Genomic DNA, 12623 nt, shown 5'->3' on the forward strand with positions numbered 1-12623 from the left:
GCCATTTGTAGCAAAGTGGATGGGACTCGAGGGTGTCATGCTAAGCGAAATAAGTCAGGCAGAGAAGGACAGATACCATATGTTTGCATTCATAGGTCTAACGGGAGAGACCTGGCAGGGGACCATGGGGAGAGGAAGGGGGAAAGAGAGTGGGGGAGAGTGAGGGACACAGATCATGGAAGACTACTGAATACTGAAAACAAACCATGGACTGAAGGAGGAGGGGAAGGGAGGGAGGGGGGTGATGGTCATGGTGGGGGCGCACATGTGGGGAGAAGCACTGGGTGTTATATGGAAACCAATTTGAAAATAAACTATTTTAAAAATGAAAAAAAAAAAGACAACTGGCCTTGGTAGGAGTCCCAGATTCTACAAAATAATCAGTGGGGGGAGGGGAACTGGGCTCCCTTGGTTTGGGGAGTTTATTTTATTTCGGTTCTCTTTGTTCAACTGACTGGTCGTTCACGGAACTGACCAGGCGTGTACTGAGCGGCCTGGCTGCTTTGCCAAAGAAGAACCACACATGGATGACATGGCCAGTTCTTTTGTTCTCGTGTAACCACAGGCTTCAAAACCCAGCCTCCTTGTCAGTGCACGCGTGAGGCCTCTGGGAATGTGGCCTATACCTAGAAAGGCAGATGCCGGGGTAACAGAAGCCCGAGGTCCATTTCTGAAGCCCCTCTTTGTCAGCTGGGGGACCACTCCATGCCCTAATCTTTTTACCTGCAGATGAGGACAACAGTGGCACCAAGCTGGGAGAGTTCTTCAAGGGAGAACGATCCTGTACACGAAGGGCTTACCCAGTGCCTGGCAAATATGAAGCACTCAGTAGATGCCAGTTGCTAGTTTGAATCCTAGGAGAGGGCCCACAGGCCAGGTATTTAATAATTAGCACGTTGACAATCAGGAAGATGTAGAGCATCTTCCCAACAAGTCGAATTTGTCCTCAGAGTAGTTTCAGGGAAGAAGACACAGCTGTGCATAAGGGCAGGGGGTGGGGGGGTGTGCAAGGAAGAAGGTTTTTCTCCCCAGTGTCCTACAAACTACCATGGCAATATAGGAAGCCGCACCCACACTGAGTGTGGCCTTCCGGGGAAGCAGCAAGCATTGGAAATTCGGAGAACCCTGAGCCGGACTGATTCCCAGTCCACTGCTCTCAGCAAAATGATCTGTGTCCACAATGCACACACAGGTGCATGGCCTCTGCGCCTCTACACTGACATGCACACACACACACGTGCACGTACACACACACACTCGCTTCAGGCTGGAACACCGTTGCATCGGGCGTATTTTTTTCTGGTCTTCCTTCTTATCTCTTACCTCCTTTGCAGTCCATTTGGGCATAATTATTATTGCTTTGCTGGCTCGGTTCTGCAGCTCTCTAGAGTGGAGCAGATGTCGACAGCTCTGAAAGATCCCATGCTATTACACAGCAGAACAAATGAGGATGTCAGAAAAGGCTCTTCAGTCTAACAAGAAAACAGAGGAAAGAGACAAAAAGAATAAAGCCTTTGGAGACCAGCAGACTCGCTCTGATTAGATCTTATGCTAACATGATGCCCACTCTGCGTACTAACAGTGATTTAATATGTTTAAACGATACGGGGGAAATACGTCTTGGGGAAAAAAAAGAGAAAGGAGAAATTTCTTCCCTGGCAGGCATGATTAAGATGGTGTGGGCTCCCTAGGAACACACAACTGCAGCGGGAGGCTGCGCAGTGCTGGCGCAAGCATATTTGCCTACAATGCCTGACGCGCTCTCGTTATCCTCGCCAGACGCCGTTCTCCCCCCACGCAGGGGACAGGGGCCCCGCGAGCTGCTGGATGGTAAGCTCGCCCGTGCGTGATGGGCTGGTGGTCTCCGCGCCAGGCCATTGTTCCTTCCCAGGTACAGGAAGCCGAACTTTAAAAGCATTTGATATATGGGTCACAAGCCCACACACCCTTATTTTCCCAGAACAAAGATACAAAATACTCTAGAGTTTTGGAAGCGGGGGCGAGGGAAGTCTCTAATCAAATGGATGTACCAAAGTCCATGTATTACAGATCGTGTTGTGCAGTTTACTAACTGAACGGGTCTCCGGTTCCTTGCTCTGCACCTATTTATTCACTTCCTATTTATAATCCGACCTATGGATGTAATAGTTCCTTCACCAGATCACAGCAGAACAGGGGAGAGAGGATTTAGAAGGGTCACCTTTGGGACAGCAAAGGTGGAGGGAAAGGCATATGTGCAGGTATACATAAAATCCTGACTGTATCAAAAAGTTCTCTCTGATAAGGTGGCAGGAAATGAGAAGACACAAACACCACAAGGAACTAGAGGGCACTGTAAGTGTTTGTTTCCTTATTTGTTCTTAAATCCTTCCACAGTGGGTCTGCCTGTGGACCACCTGTGGGTCGGCAGCTTCTGTTCTATGAATAAAGAGAACAGCACATACCTCAAAAATCCCCGAAAAATAGAAGTTTAAAAAAATAGAGAAATAATAAATAAGTAAATAAACAAATAAACAAATCGATTAATTAAATAAAAACTCCCTGAAGGGGAACAGGTTATCAGCATTCATTGTTGAAATGCAATCAATCAAAACCTCCAGGACTTTCTCCTGTGCCTAAAAATGCCCCAACTCCCCAGTCCAGATGTTAGGACCAGTCCAGAAGCAGAGAAGCCCTCACTCAGTAAGAGAACTCAGACGGTCACCTGGTCCAGCGTCTGTCTCTGACAAGGGAGCAGCTGGCCCACGCGGGATGTCATCTAGTGACACTCCCTTGTGAGATGCCAGTCCGTTGTCAGGGTGCTCAAATTATTAGACAGTGCATTGGTACTTGGACTTAAACATTTCTCTGCATTTTCACCCCTTCCGCCATGGCTCTGCCTTCCAGGACCCCAAGAAGGAACAATCTAAGCCCGTTAGACATTTGAAGGCAGAGATCCTAACACCCGCCTTCCCCTGCATCCATCCCACCATGACCCCGCCTGCCTCTTCTCATTCCATATGTCTATCGTTTCAAGTCCTCAACTCTGTGTGGAGATGTCACTTCTTTAAGGTGAGCTGATGTACCGACACCCAGCACAGTTCTTTAGGTATAAGCCAAAGGGCCCAAAGGCAGCCTGGAAGGGTGGTTTAGCACAAGGTGGGATCAGAACACCACGTTCATACCCTGGCTCTTGTATGTGACTTTGGGCAAGTTACTCTCCTCAAGCCTCAGTTTCCTTCTCGATAAGATGGGGTAGTATTGGCCCCTGAAAGGCGAGCGAGACTGGATGAGAGAATCTATATAAAGATGTTTGCCATAGAGCAAACTGAAAATAAGAGCCAGCGCTGTGGACAAAGAAAGGTTATTGCCTCCCTTATATTCCAACCCCTTCCCATTACAGTCTAAATTTACGGTGCACTGGTGATTCATTTTGAGCCGATACCCAACTGAAACGTCTTTATCGTTTCCATGTAGACGACTATCAAAGTGCACCTGCTGCTCATTCCATCCCAGGTGTTTATTTTAACCGAGTGCAGGACTTTGCATTTACCCCCATTAAGCATAATCTTATTCGATCTGGTCCATTGTTTCAGTCCGTCAGATCTTTTTTGCATCCCAATCTTGCCATCCAACATGTGAGCTAGCTCTTCCAGCTTTGTGTCACCCACAAATTTTATCACCAGGCCTTCAACGTCTTCATCCAAGTCATTAATAAAAATAGTTAACAAGGCAAGACGGAGTCCAGAAACCTGTGGTGTGAAAGATCCTTTCTCCAGATCATCATCAATCTATTCATTAGTACCTCCACATTCAATCAATTCCTCATCTACCTGACCCACCACCTTCCACTTCTGCCCACAGGTGCATCTCGTCCGTCTTCAAGGACAGGGACTTGAGCTGTCAAAAGGACTGCTTCAAATGCATTCTGTTTACACAACACTCAAAAACCAGTGTAGCAATTCTCAGGAAGAAGCGTAGTACATCTGGGAAAAAGCACTGACTTTGTGCCTCTTACCTGGAAACATTGTCCAAGGCTGTCTGACCAAAGATTATCCAAACTCCTGCCCATTTTTTTTTTGAAGATCAGAATTTTCCTGTGGCTGGGCTTCTAACCCCTTCCCACAAAGTCTCAGCCCCTCAAAGCAGACAAGTCTGGAGAATTTAATTTATCTGAGCAGACCCTGGGACCCTGAGGGGACCTTTAGAACGTTCCTTCTTTCTTGCCTGGGCTTTCATTTTCTGTCACCAACATCTGTGGGAACCTTGCCCCTTGCGACTTGAAGTTACTTTCCTGGATAGGGAATATGAAAAGAACATAAATGCTCAAAGTGCCAATAATAATACTGATCAAGCAATGGACGTGTTTCTGGCCCTTGCCAAACATGACTAACAACTTTCTTTGAAAAGTCTGGGTGTCTCTTAGCAGCCCCGGGAGCAGGGCCAACAAAGGACTAGATGGCACCATATGCTGGCCTGTGATGGCAGTGGTGGACCAAGGGGCATCCGTCCCAGTCACTGGGTTCCTGACTGCCTCCCTGCCTCCCTCTCCCACCCTCAGATTCTGATCCAAAATATCCCACTACCACTGAAGAGAAACAGTGTTAAAGGCTGTTTAAAGGAATTCTGAGTCCATCAAATGCTGACACACACTATATATGTGCCCGGCGCCCATCTGTATGGGAGACACAGTAGTAATTACCTCTTAGATTGGCTGTGAACATCACATGATATAATGGTTTTTTCTTAAGTGCCTGGCCCAGGAGTGCCTGGGTGGCTCAGTTGGCTAAACGTCTGACTTCGACTCAGGTCATGATCTCATGGTTCATGGGTTTGAGCCCCACGTCGGGCTCTGTGCTGACAGCTCAGAGCCTGGAGCCTGCTTCAGAGTCTGTGTCTCCCTCTCTCTCTGCCCCTCCCCTGCTTTCACTTTGTCTGTCTCTCAAAAATGAATAAACATTAAAAAATTAAAAAAAACAAACTGCAGGGCTGAATAGTGGTCCTCCACTATTACCTCCGGGTTTCTGTCTTGTTCTTATCCCCATTTGGTTCCACTCTTGTCACCAGTCCCTTGCCCCTTTCAGCCTGTGCTAGGTCTGTCTCAAACTTTAATTTTCGACTTGCCCCTCAGACTGGCTTCCCCTTCCTTGCCCCCAAAGCCCCTCCTACACACACTGGCTTTTGACAATACCTCCTTTACACTGAAAATCCTTTGCTGACTCTACTTCTAGAGATACAGACCAAATATGCATGCAAAATCCTATCCCTTACCTGGAGAGTCAAGGTTTCCACTTATGACAAGGCCTGGGGAATAGTAGCATCCCTCAGAACTTTTTCACAAATCTCAAAGGCCATAGTGTTTGGGATCAGATCCTGGCTTCCTCCTGCTTTAGTTGTGTGACCTTGGACAAATCAATTTTCTGTCTTGGTCTCATTGGTGAGGTGTGTCTCATAAGACTGGGAACATACACTGTAGCATCATCACTCCTCTTACAAAGTAAATGCTCAGTAAATGCTAGGTGTTATTATCAACCTCTAGCACCAGCCTTCCTCACTTTATATTTCTTGCTAGTATCCACGTTCTTAATAGATGCTTGTAATTTTAGTGGTTATGTACCACTCTCTTCTTTTATGTCCAATACATTTCTGAGCTCAATAGCAAAGTCTCCAGAAACCACATGGATCATTTTAGATCATGCCTTCCCTTGTATGAGAAAAGGTCATCTAAACCATCAACTACAGAGCTCAATGAAAATGAAGATGACTGCATCACTGTGTTTTGAGATCAATTTCAACCACATTTGGATTGGTAGAGTTCAGACCCATCCTCCGGTCTTCTCAGAGTTCTTTTACGAACTGCATGGAAGCCGTGTGTTCGCATGTTCTACCATGAGTTACCTGACAGTAAATCCATGTTTTTGTCAGAACCCTCCCCCACCCTCAATCTTCAACACTCACTAATAAATTAATCCTCATATTTATTGAACTTCTGTTATGTGGCCAGCACTGCCACACACAAACACTAAGGTGTCTGCCTTCCAGAAACTAAGTTAAGTGGGGGAGAGTTCTCTTTCGGGTTAGCATGTAAAAGATTGCAGCACATCTTTATGCCCATAGGAATACCAAGAAAAATGTGAATAACATAAATATCATAGAGAGGATATTTTCTGGGCACACTGGAATTTAACCAATAACAAAAAGAGATCTCAGAAATATTAGAATATTTAGAAAGTGAACAGTACTCCTCCAGAGGAAAAAATCTCAAGGAAAATGTACATGTATTTTTTATTAAGTAGGCGCTATGCCCAGCACAGAGCCCACTGTGGAGCTTGAGTCCATGACCCTGAGATCAAGACCTGAGCTGAAATCAAGTTGGACACTTAACTGACTGAGCCCCCAGGTGTTCCCTAAGCTTCCTTCTTCAGAAGCTAATAAAGGAATGACTAACTAACCTCAAAGTGATCAGAAAAAAAAGGAAATAAGAAAGAGTGAAAATCCATGAAATAGAAAATGGATAAACAATGGAGGAAATAAAAAGCAAAAAAAATTTTTTTAATAGATCAATAAAATTGATAAATCCCTAGTTAGGCTGAACAAGGAAGAAATAAAGAGAAAATGCGAATGACCAATATGAAGAATGAAAGGAATCCTCAAATCTTACAGATTTTTTTAACTTTTTAAAATGTTGATTTACTTTTATTCATTTTTATTTTTCAAAAAAATTTTTATGTTTGTTCATTTTTGAGACAGAGACAGAACACAAGCAACGGAGGGACAGAGAAAGAGGGAGACAGAATCCGAAGCAGGCTCCAGGCTCTGAGCTGTCAGCACAGAGTCCGACACGGGGTTTGAACTCAAGAACTGGGAGATCATGACCTGAGCTGAAGTCAGAAGCCTAACCGACTGAGCCAGCCAGGTGCCCCAATTTTACAGATCTTAAAAGAAAAAATAAGGGGATGTTCTAAACAATTTTATGCCAACAAGTGAATGAAATGAAAAATCTCTTGAAAAATACAATTTTTCAAAATGGACCCAAGAAGAAATAAATGACCTGAAATCTGTTAAGGAAGTTGAACTCACCATTAAAAAATGTCACCCCACAAAGAACACTTCTGGCCCAGATAGAGCTAATGGTAAGCTCTATCAAATACGTAAGAAATATCGCCAATCTTAATCTCTTACAGAAGCAATCTCGACCCTTTCTAAGAAGCCTAATATTCCTAATCATATTCCTAATACCAAAATCTGACGAAGGCACTACAAAAAAAATTAGAAATCAATATTCCTCATGAACAGAGATGCAAAAAGCCTTAGCAAAACATTAGCAAATCAAATCTATCAATATATAAAAGGGATAATATATCAGGGCCAAGTGAGGTTTATCACAAATAAATGTGAGGTTGGGTAAAGCCAAGAAACCCAATATAACCCATCCCATTAAAAAATAAAGGCAAGAAATCATGTGAACATCTCAGCAGGTCCAGGAAAAGAATGTGACAAACCTCAGTATCCCTTCATGATAAAAACTCTAGGCAAATTAGGGATAGAACAGAATTTCCTCAATTTAATACAAGCCATCTATAAAAACCTACACTTAACATCACAGTGGAAGATAAAACATGCACCACTTCCCCTATAAGGTCAGAAACAAGGCAAGGATGTCTACTCTCACTGTTTCTAGTCAACAGAGTGTTTCTTTCCAGTAGACAGAAAAAGAAATAAGCGTGCTGAAAACTGGGAGAGACGAAGTTTAAATAAGATAAAACTAGCTTTATTTACAGAGACAAGATTTTGCATATAGGAAATTCAAAGGAATCTACCCCCAAATCCTACTGAATCTAATAATTCGGCAAAGTTTACGGATATAACGTCAACACAGAAAATTTAATTATATTTCTATGTATTATCAATAAACAATTAAAAAAGGAAATGAAAAGTCAATAGCATTTACAATAGAATCAATATCATGAAATACTTACAGATCACTTTTTAAAAAGATGGGTGAGACCTCTACACTTAAAGCTATAAAATATTGGGGCACCTGGGTGACTCAGTCAGTCAAGCATCCGACTCTTGATTCTGGTTCAGGTCATGATCTCATTGTGCATGAGTTCGAGCCCCACCTGTACTCTGGGAGGACAGTGCAGAGCCTGCGTGGCATTCTCTCTCAATCTCTCTCTCTCTCTCTCTCTGCCTGCCCCTCCTCCACTCACTCACTCTCTCTCTCTCTCTCTCTCAAGATAAATAAACATTTTTTTAAAACTATAAAGTATTATTGAGAGAAATTAAGAGAGACTAATAAATGGGGAGAGATATACCATACTTACAGGGTAGTCGAATCAATGTGGTAAAGATGGTGGTTCTCACAAAATTGATCTATAGATTAAGTGCAATTCTAGTGAAATTCCCAGGAAGGTTTTTATAGACATTGATGAGTTGATAAAAAATAAAATAGTTGGAGGATTTACACAACCTGATTTTAAGCGTCACTGTAAAGCTTTATATGATTTTTTAAGACTATTTTTTATGTTTCCATTTAAATGTTAGTAGGAACTTGTCAATTTCTGAGACAGTAAGTTATTGGTGCAAAGACAGAAAAATAGATCCATGGGGCAGAAAACCCCCCACAATGACTATCTAATGATCTTTCCAGAGGTGCCAGGGCAAATCAATGGGGGAGGCATAGGCTCTTCAACAAATGGTTCTGGAATGTACTCTGCAGTAAAAAGAAGCATACTGTGGACACCTGAGGCAATAGGAACGAGCCCCCAGATGTCATGTGGTAGCCTGAAAGGAGCCAGACACAGAGCAACACATACTTAGAATTAATATGACGCCCCCACACATGCAAAACTAGTCTGTGGGGATAGAAATCAGAATAGTGGTGGCCTCTAGATGGAGCGAGTGATGACTAGAAAGGTGCACAGAGGAAATCTCTAGAATAATGGCAATGTTTTATGTCTTATTTGGGGTGTTAGTTAAATGGGTTTTACACTTATCAAAACTCATGGAATGGTACATTTCAGATTTATGTACTTTACTGTTATTATACCGCATAAGCATATATTAAAAAAAAAAAAAACCAGAGCAGGATAAGGATGAACAAGACACAAAGAAAAATTACAATACGATGTCGTAAGTGCAATGCTAGAGACACGCACAGAGTTTTACGGGAGAACACGGGAGGCACTCAAACAGCCTGAATGCGGACAAGTCTTCCGCTTCCATCTACCCATGAGAGAAGTAGACGTCTGCCCCTCCTGGCGTCCTTGTCAACTTGCTTGGAGGGAATCTCAGTTTGCAGTCATTGAGTGAGGTCTTAACACCAGTAAACAACTGGGGGTTGCCTGGCTTTTGACCACTTGAACCTGGGACAGTTCACTCTGGTGTAAACTCCCTGTGCTTGAGGAGAAGGAGGAAAGGAAGGTGATCTAGATCCCTCTCAGCAGCTATCAAACCCGTATTTTTCCTGTTTTCCTTTCCTCGTGGTCACCCAAACATCCAGCTTCATGAATTCCTCCAGCACCAAATCTTCCTATTGCCCCGAACCTTGCCTCTCTGGGTCCAATGTAACCTCAAGATTCAAACTAGGCAAATCTATTGAAAAATCTGACTATTTGCAAACAAAGAGAAAATGGATTGCCATACACACCATATAGCAAAATAAAACCAGATGGATGGGAGAAGATTTTAAATGAATATCGAGATGAATATTTGTCAGAGTTCTGGGTGGAAAAGGAATTCCTCTACAGATAACTAATCGAGGGAGTCAGAACAAAACAATAGATTCCTTGATGAAAATACAAAACTTACGTACATCAGAAAGTTATTACAATTTTTTAAAAGCCTTACAACAGTCTGGCAGAAAACAGTTGCTACAAATATTTCAGAAAAAGGATTTATATCCTTAATAACTAAAGAAGGAAAGAGAAACTCTGTCGTTACAATAAAAAAAAAAAAGGTAGGCAAAGGACAATATAAATGATTAACTTAGAAAAACAAAAGTTCACCTCAGGAATACCCAAACAAATAAAATAACCTTGGTATACCATTTTTAAATCTATAGAAATAACAAAGTGTTTGAAAAATGACAACATGCAAAATCTGGTAAGATCAGCGTTTTCCTCCCACTGTGGAGGGAGTATAAATTAGTGCAGTCTTTCTGGAAACCGGTTAGGCAGTCTTGTATCAAAAATCTTAAAAATAGTTTGTCCTTTAAGAATTCCACATGTATGAATCTTTCATGAAACAATCAGAAGGGTTGAACACATTTTAGACACAAAGATATTTAACAAAAATAGAAAACCTAAGTACTAACTTAATAATGTGTAATTGACTGAATAAATTGTTGTATATCAAAATAATGGAATATTTTTCAGGCTTTAAAAGTCTGTTTTAAAAACATTTTTGAGGCACCCCTGGGTGGCTCAGTCAGTTGAGTGCTGACTTCAGCTTCATAATCTCACAGTTCGTGGGGTCGAGCCCTGCATCAGGTTCTGTGCTGACAGCTCAGAGCATAGAGCTTGCTTCAGATTCTGTGTCTCCCTCTCTCTCTGCTACTCCCCAGCTTGTGCTTGGTCTTTCCCTCTTTCTCTCAAAATAAAATAAATGCAAAAATATAAAAATATGTATTTTTGAAAAATACACTATTGGGATTACATTAAAAAAAAAAAAAAAGCTTTTCCATAGCAAAGAAAACTATCAACAAAATGAAAAGGCATTCTATGAATGGAGAAGATAGGTGCATGTGAAAATGATATATCCAATAAGGGCTTAATATCCAAAATATATAAAGAACTTATACAACTCAACAACCCTAAAACAAATCTGACTAAAAATGGGCAGAGGATCTAAACAGACATTTTCCCAAAGAAATACAGATGGCCAACAAACAGATGAAAAGATATTCAGCATCACTAATCATCAAGGAAATGCAGATCAAAACCATAATGAAATACCAAGTTACACCCAGTGAAATGGCTAGAATGAAAAAGAAATAACAAGGGTTAGTGAGGATGTGGAGAAAAAAGAACACTTGTGTCCTGAAGGTGGGAACGTAAATTAGCGCAGCCACTGGGGAAAACAGTATGAAGCTTCCTCAAAAAATTAAAAATAGGAATACCACATGATGCACTAATTTCTCTACTGGATGTTTACGTAAAGAAACTAAAACACTAATTTGAAAAGAAATGTGCACTTCAATGTTTACTGCAGCATTATTTATTGGCTATTATAAATAATAGCCAATATATGGAAGCAGCCCAAGTATCAATAGATAGATGAATAGAAAGAATGTGGTGTATATATATATATAGAGAGAGATATACTTACAAAATGGAGTATTACTCTGCCATAAAAAAAGGAAGAGATCTTGCAATTTGTGACAACATGGATGGATCTAGAGGGTATTATGCTAAGTGAAAGAAGTCAGAGAAAGGAAAATGCTATATGCTTTCACTTATATGTGGAATCGAAGGAACAAAACAAATTTTTAAAAAAGCAGAAACAGACCCATACAGAGAACAAATTGATGGCTGCCAGCAGGGAAGGGGGAGGGGGAGGGGAAGAATGAGTGAAGGGGAGTGGGAGACACAGGCTCCTAGTCATGGAATGAATGCATCCCCAGGATAAAAGGTATAGTGTTGTATGGTGACACACGGCTGCCAACTTGTGGCAAGCACAGCACAATGTATACAACTGTCAAATCACTATGTTGTACACCTGACGCTAATGTAACATGTGTCTGCTGTATTTCAGTAAAAGAAGTAAAATTAAAAATTCTAAAAATTAAAAAAAAAATTGGAGACCTCAAAGATGCCCAAAATATGTTAATTAGGAAGGATACACAACTTTATACATCATCATTTCATTATGTGATAAGATAAAACACACACATACACACACTGAAAACTCCTGGAAGGAAATACGCATACTTACGGATCCTGTCTCTGGTGCGTGCTGGAGTTCCTGGTCTAGGACTCGAGTCCGCCGGGGAAACTGAGGCCACACCACCACAAAGAAGAAGTCTGTTTCCCACCATGCGGCATGGGAGGTCTAAGAAGTGAGGAAAGAGGAGCCCTTCACTCTTATATCCAAAGCACTTACGATCAGATCATTCAAGGACAAGAAGTGCTCTTTGAGAGTTCTCCCCTGGGTCATAGGGTCTTAGCAGCATTCCTATAGGATTCTCTATGTACTCCCCCCACACCCCCCCACCCCCGTCCCCCTTCACCATACAGTGAAAACAGTTCTGGCTTGAAGGAGAGCCAGACTGAATTCTACATCTTTAGCAGGAGTGTGAATTTAAACTGAGCAAGCAAAGTTTAGCCAGTGGTTATTGGGAGTGTGATGGTCAGGGCTGTCTGAGCTCCTCAGTGCTTCTCTGCATTCGTAGGATATTAACCTTCTTCTAGAACAGAGAATCTGAAAAGGGAGTGACAAGGATGTGCCTGTCCCTGGCAGCTTTGGGAAGTAGAACCTAAAAGGGGAAAGTCTAGGGCACCAGGGTAGCTCAGTTGGTTAAATATCCAACTTCAGGGCATAATCTCATGGCTCATGAGTTCAAGCCCCACATTGGGCTCTGTGCAGATAGCCCAGAGCCTGAAGCCTACTTCGAATTCTCTCTCTCCCTCTCTCTTTGCCAT

The 12623-nt window shown here is 42.1% G+C and overlaps 1 long non-coding RNA gene across 1 annotated transcript in view; it reads right to left on the minus strand.

Annotated features, from left to right (window-relative positions):
• Positions 1-12005, minus strand: part of LOC115299121 — a 29984-nt gene extending 17979 nt beyond the window's left edge. The window contains exons 1-2 of the long non-coding RNA XR_003911995.1: positions 11917-12005; positions 1324-1472 (exon numbers count right to left, since the gene is read on the minus strand). This is a non-coding gene — a long non-coding RNA (uncharacterized LOC115299121). The remainder of the gene's footprint in view (positions 1-1323; positions 1473-11916) is intronic.
• Positions 12006-12623: the final 618 nt, after the last annotated feature.

The sequence above is a fragment of the Suricata suricatta genome, chromosome 8 (assembly GCF_006229205.1).
Source record: "Suricata suricatta isolate VVHF042 chromosome 8, meerkat_22Aug2017_6uvM2_HiC, whole genome shotgun sequence".
Lineage (NCBI taxonomy): Eukaryota > Metazoa > Chordata > Mammalia > Carnivora > Herpestidae > Suricata > Suricata suricatta.